The sequence below is a fragment of the Varroa destructor genome, unplaced genomic scaffold, assembly GCF_002443255.2.
Source record: "Varroa destructor unplaced genomic scaffold, Vdes_3.0 BEIS01000003.1, whole genome shotgun sequence".
Classification (NCBI taxonomy): domain Eukaryota; kingdom Metazoa; phylum Arthropoda; class Arachnida; order Mesostigmata; family Varroidae; genus Varroa; species Varroa destructor.
In genome coordinates, this window is record NW_019211456.1 from 47,993,051 (window position 1) to 47,999,848 (window position 6,798).

Here is a 6,798-nt window from a genome sequence, read left to right on the forward strand (position 1 = left end):
GTTCGAACTTGGGCACAGGTAGACATTGTTTCGTGCTGGGAGTGCGCCAGCCGTCTGATGGAATCATAACGCCCTATACCGTACGTAGAACTCGAGAAACAAAGGACAGAGCGCATGTTCACCGCTGTCATAAGGCGAGAACCGAAAATAGACAAATAGGTTGATCGAAAAGGCCCGGTAGAATACGCGGATCCGAATGTCTTTCTAGAAAGATAGTCTTTTAGATAAAGTTTACAGTATAAAAGCGGAAGTCTAAGAGCCGCCTAAATGCAACACGATAAACGAAAGGCTCGTTAGCCACCAGCATCGACCATAACAGCAATCGGTACAAGCGTCTGCGCCAGGACGAAAAGTTGCGCACCCTTTGCGAATTTTTAGATATATGAAGAAGAACTGAAAGATTCGAACCGTGTCTACATTTTTTGGGACACCTATGTATGCTGGCAATAAATATTATTTTTTCATATTATGATCGAGTGCTTTAGAAAATACAAATTACTCTTAGTCACAATATGGAAGCCGGTAAATGCCCCTTCGCTTCTAGCTTCATTTTAGTGTTGTAGTTCTGACGTTTTTTTGGAAATGTTCGCCGGCGGTATATTCTAACCTTGTTCTAGGTCAAACCTCTAATTAGTTCTGCTTCGCACTGCAGGTAAATTTTGTCGAATTGGTTTTCGACCTCAATCACAGGTCATTATAGCACGCTATGCCGACAGTTCTGCACTCTAGGTAATCACGTATTATTTCTGACCAGCGCCAGCAAAATACTGCGCACAGAAGGCCCTTGAAATCGTCATCAGCTCTACTCCTGAAATATCATGGCTGGATCGATCAAAGGTTAGCTACCTGCAGTACGCGCTCTGATTCGGATCGATGATGAATCATTTGAAGTACATCGTCACCACTCATGCTATTTCGATTGGATGTGCTTTCTTTAATTTACTCTGAAGCTCGGATATAGAACATTTACCTGCTTATGTATTCTGTTGTTACTAACCGGATACAAACTAACGAACTCACAACGTAGCCTGCTTGGCCAATCTAGCTCCAATTTAGCCCGCTTGAAGAAAATACACGTGTCGCCCCACCTGTCATCCATTATTCGCTAATTTAATGTTACGAATCACGCAACCAATGGTAAATAGGTGAAGTTGCTGAGGCTAATTTAGCAAGTACCCAAAGTCAGTACGGAAAGCACTATGGAAAAACGACGTCCTGATCGTAGCTGTGTGTACTTTTCCAGATTCATATTTGTCTTCTTTCCAGCCATTATTGGCTCGTTTCATGATGACCCCATTTGAATATGTAGCTGCCTTTCCTAGCTGAATAGTTATAGCATACTGCTAATCCTATATAGCCAATAGGGAAATGAGAGGTTTAGCAAGGATGTGTTCCCTCCGCTTATGCACTGAACTACACTGACCGGTAGTTTCTTTGCCTAAAATCAGCCCTGCACCGAACACAATGATAGGCTGCTTGTTTTCAAACTTCAGACAACTAATTGTTCGTACGTTCAGTAGCAGGACGCATCCGCGTCAGTAGAAACCGGTGACTGGACAGCCACCGTGTGCTAAACACTGGGTGCGTCATTGTCATCAGCGGCCAATAGCATATATAAATTGCAGGTTTTGTGAGTAAGTCCGTGGCAGATTTCGCTGTCGTTAACAGGCAGCTATCTTTAGGGCTTGCAGATCGAAGACTTGGAGGCCATTGACTTCACTGAGAGTAGTCTTTAAGTGTACAGCACTATTTGAGCATGAAACCCCGAATCCGCCAGCCCCCCACATTCACAAAACGCAGAGCTAAGAATACCAATGGAGAACTAAGTTTGGCGATGGGCTAGCGGAGCAATAGAGCATACGCTAGTCAATACCTTTGTATATCACACACAAGAGTTCATAAAGTTCTCGCAGGTTTCGACGACCACTTTTGACTGTTAGCTCTGATGCTTCTGCCGCTGCTGTTGCCCTAAATTTAGTCATTCGTGCGCCGAGCGGGTACGGGATCAGGACCACCATTGCTTGTGCATCAATGTGAGCCTACCTAACATAACGAGAATCGCCCTAGCACTGAGCTGTCGTTGTTGCAAACAATAACGTGTGCTTAGACCATGGATCAGAATTACCAAAGTGGACAGAAAAGCGTAACCGTCTTGGGGACGATGTTGTAACATATCATTAATAAGTATGCCAGACAGATAGCTGGCCAAGGAGGTTTACTTTATATAGCGACGATATGATATGCGTAATAAACATTTTCAGTAAAAACGAACGGAAGACTATTAGCAATTGTCACAGTAAGCCTTAAACAGTAGAGGCAGCATAATGTGTTTGATAAAAGGACGTGGTCAGCTGAGGTATCGCTGAAATCTACCTCAGTGGAGGCATGAATCAACATCTAGTAGCGACCCAGCCTACAACAAACTATTTCTCTTAATACGCCGCAGTATTGCAGAAGCCGAACCAGCAATTGATGTCGCACCTCGTCCATATACACACATCATAGATACACACGCGATGGTTTGTGCAGTAGTTGTGTTTAATAACGACTATGAAATTACCTAGACCTATATATCACTTTACTTTCTTTTCGTTTGAATTATAATGAAGCATACGTTTGAAAAAATGCAGGACTCGACTTGACAACGACATATCGATTAGGGAGTTCTGTTAAATTTAATACTACGTCATGAGAAGAAGGTCAACCGGCGCGAACACGTCTGTTCTAGGTGAACAAGCGGAATCTAATGGTTGTACACAAGTATCTGTTGAAGCCGGCGCGGGAAGTGTATCCCCAGTATAACACAGAACTGGCATTAAAAAAGACTAGCACCATGGCAGAGCCTCAAATTGTAGGACGACTTAGGGATATTGTCTATGTGAGAAATGCAGCTAGGGCCTAGGAGGTCCTTTTGAAATGCAAGCTAGCGCTGTACCTATTCAAGAACATTAGGACAGTGCTTCGGATGGAAAGGATCAATATAGAGCTCTGAGTATTTGTTTGCTGATTCTGAATACCTGCCTCGCGACTAAAATTTTATAGGCTGCATTTTTAATGGCCGGTTTTTTCTTGCATTTGATAAATGGCCGTGGCGGCAATTTTAATGTGCTATCATTTTAATCATTGATGTGAGTATTCAGCCTTGAACCATTGACGGCTTAAATATTCTAGATCGTCAATGTATTCCTTAGGGGCCGTTTGCATGTAGCAAGTAGTTTACATAAAAAAAAACGAGAAGATGACATATCGAAAGTTTGGCCGTGTTAACCGTGTTTGCGGATCATCCTCAAGACTGCGAGGCAGACCGAGCGAGAATCATCGAAACTGGGTCGTTCGTACATAAGTATAATCGTATTAGTTAATATCAGCTAAAATGAAAATGGATTTTTTCCGTGCCCATATTGCATCGTGTGGATGCTGTTTATTGGACCAGCTAAGATTCATCTAGGAACTAGGTATTCTTGTTAGTTACTATAAATTCGTATAACCCTATTTTGAACAAAAGCCTAAGCCTACAAAAAAAAAAATGCTCGTTAGGATTTCTACTTTATGTGCAGTTCACCTACCGCTGACGAGAGCTAGCATATGATTATGATATACGATTCTACCAATAAACGTTCTCATCAATATCTTCTTAGTTCGCCATCGTTCCGTTAATTGCAACATGAAGATACCACTGATAATGCTAGCTAGCATCAGGCGCAAAGGAAAAACCAATATATAATCATTCCAGCAGATCGAAATTAGAGAAAAAAAAAAAACAACTAGGCCTGTAGCTAGATTGAACTTAACCAAAAGGTGCGGCCTTTTTTTCCTCTTTCTTGTATTTATCAATAGCAAACGGCATAATGAGCTATTCTATACATGTTCGAACACTGTCTTTCGTTAACCTTACGAAACCTTATCATAACCAATTTCCAACAATAATAGCGTTAAGGACGACATCAGTAACAATAATTTCCGTTGACAGGACATTAAAGAAATGCAACGTGCCCCCTTTGGTTCCCAGCCCAATCACCTGAACTGAATATTGTTGTAGACAGCAATGCAGTCAGCCGGGTAGACGACTCGTTTGCTGCCACCGTAGTAGTTTACCACTTATATCACACACTAATCACTGTAAAACACGAAATTAAATAAAGTTTTCTGTTAAAAAGTTCCGTTAAGATACTCAAACACTTTCACAAGTATCATATACGCTTCGGTGCCGTTGAGAAGTATATCTGTGATGCTGTGTCAATTTGTAAATAATTGTGATAGTTCGTTAGTTTTTAAAGGTCGAGCTAAGCTCTTGCTGTTCTTATACGACTCGTTGAACCTGGCGCGCCCACATCAGCTTTCTCGGAGGTATTCAGATTTGCTCGTTCTCTCTCTCTCTCTCTCTCGCTCGCTCTCGCTCTTAAAAGCAAAAGGCTTCGTCGCCAAACGGACGCCGCGCTCGAAGCACGTTTCGAGAAATCGAAGCGCCGAGGATGGCTTGACTGAACGCTGCCAGTCGCAGCGCGCGTTTCCCTCACTCTCTAGCGAAGAAGAGGCGAGGACCAGTTACCCTTGCCCTGGAGCGTCCTCCCCAAAAGCGCAGAATGTGTATAATCGTCGCATTCAGTAGGTCTGGCCGAAAATGGCGTCTACTGGAGAATCACGAGCTTCTTGCTGAACGTCAGATGTACAGCGTATACTGCAAGAGAAAATGATTATTTCTAGTTGAAGCAGTGTGGGATGAGATACCAAAAAATAAGTCGGTAACAATATCTCGAGACTTCAGAATCCGGCAGCTGGCTCCATTAGCTAAGAAACTAGTACCCCCATAAACTTACGAACCATAAATCGACATATGTGTGAATTAAAACTTGCATTTAAATAATTCGAATCATTTGAACATCCGCAGATCTCTCTCTCTCTCTCTCTCTCTCTCTCTCCACTAGTGACAAGTAAATACCGAAAAAAAAAAAGCTTTCACGAGCCTATAATAAAGAAATTTCATATTGAAGGCTAAGAGCTTCGGAGCGATACATTATTAATATCGAAAAACGCGTGAAAGCAACTGAAGAAATATTGCTTTCAGACAAACTAGGGCTCTATAATAGTTGCAGCCATATGGTAGTCGAAACGGATGATTCACCTCCTTAATTTGAGAAGTTCCATCTTAAATGTTTACTATCAGGTTAAATATTTGTTACTCTAATTTCTCCAAACTATGCTGTCATACAAAATAATAAACAATAAAAATAAAAAGTTTCGAGTTTCATCTGTCTGCGTCTCGAACAAATCGTCTTAATGCCACCAGATAAATCATCTCGTTTTTATCTGTTTACAAATGAACGCTCTCAAAAGGTTTCACTGTTTGCGTAACGAGAGCACTTCCATTTTTGACTGAAATAATCCCCATGAGATAGAAAATGTATAACAAATGCATAAGGTCTGCGGACGCATTTTATATTCGTAACAGCTTAAGCACACATTTAATCCTTCTCGTTTATCACTGCTTTTATAGCGGCCTTCCAACTGGGCCTTCCAATGAGCTCTTATACATTCGAGCAATTTTATAATTAAACATTAATTAGTAGACCCCAAAGTATATAGTATATGAAATATTTGAATTTTGGTGAATAGAGACAGTTGCATGCCAACGGGAGACCGACCACTCTTTTTCGGCCTCTTGCCTTTAGCTGTGAACTTAGCCAAAAAACCTCAATCTGGCTTATGTAAATTAATTAATCGTTAGTTTGTGTTGTTGAAGCTATAGGTCATTAGGCGATAGACGGGTGTCCTTAAATAGAAAAGGGTACGCCATGAAAAGGACGTCTCTATACGCTCGGCTAGCAACATGGGTAAACCTATCAATCAATATATTAACATATCTACACGTATGTGAATGTAAACTTTGCCAATATTATATGTCAGTGCAATATGCTAAATAATTAATATCGCATCTTGAATTGGCCGATAGGCACGCTTGATGTGGGTTTGGTCCTAATTAGGTGTTGTGCCTTGAGGTCGAAATTCAATTGTTATTTTAAGCGTATTCAAACACCATAACGATAGTACTATATTTCTTCTATGCAGACAAAGTGAAATTTGGCTCACCATTGACTAATCATTCACACGAAAGGCACTTTTATTGAATTTCCGCCTACCCGTATTTATTGGCACTATTTTTTAAGCAATTCTAATACCGTCGCCGGACAATTCCTTTTTTCGTTGATAACTCGCGAGAACCCGCCACAGTGGTGAGGGTCCACGTGACCGCGGCGCCACATTTGAAAGCATGCAAGAAAGTGACACGTAAAAAAATTCGGCGATGAACGTATTGAATCTACGGTCCCAAATGGATTTCGTAGCACACAGCTACCTACAATATATTGAAAACAGTCTATATTCAGTTCGATAATCTATTTCAAGCTTTGAAGAGTTTACAAAGAAGAAACAAAAGGAGACTGACCAAATGTCGACAGTTTCATAAGTAATCTTTCGTGGTGTTTGACGTGGTTTTTTTTTATATAAACGTAATTTATTATTATCGGATATAGAATATCGCATGTATAAAAGTAGAACACGAAAAAGAGATCAGCAATAGTTTGATCAATCAATAAGCTTGATTTTCCACAGATGAAACATCTTGGAATTATTTGTATTTCTAGGTTATCCATGAAATTGTTTCAAGAACGAATTTCATCTATAATCTTAGCTCGAAAGATTGCTGTGTAATTTTAATACAATTTTCTGATAACTTTGTAACCTCCACGAGGCCTCTACGAAGGCGTGCGTCATAACTATACAGTCGAACGTCTATAGTAG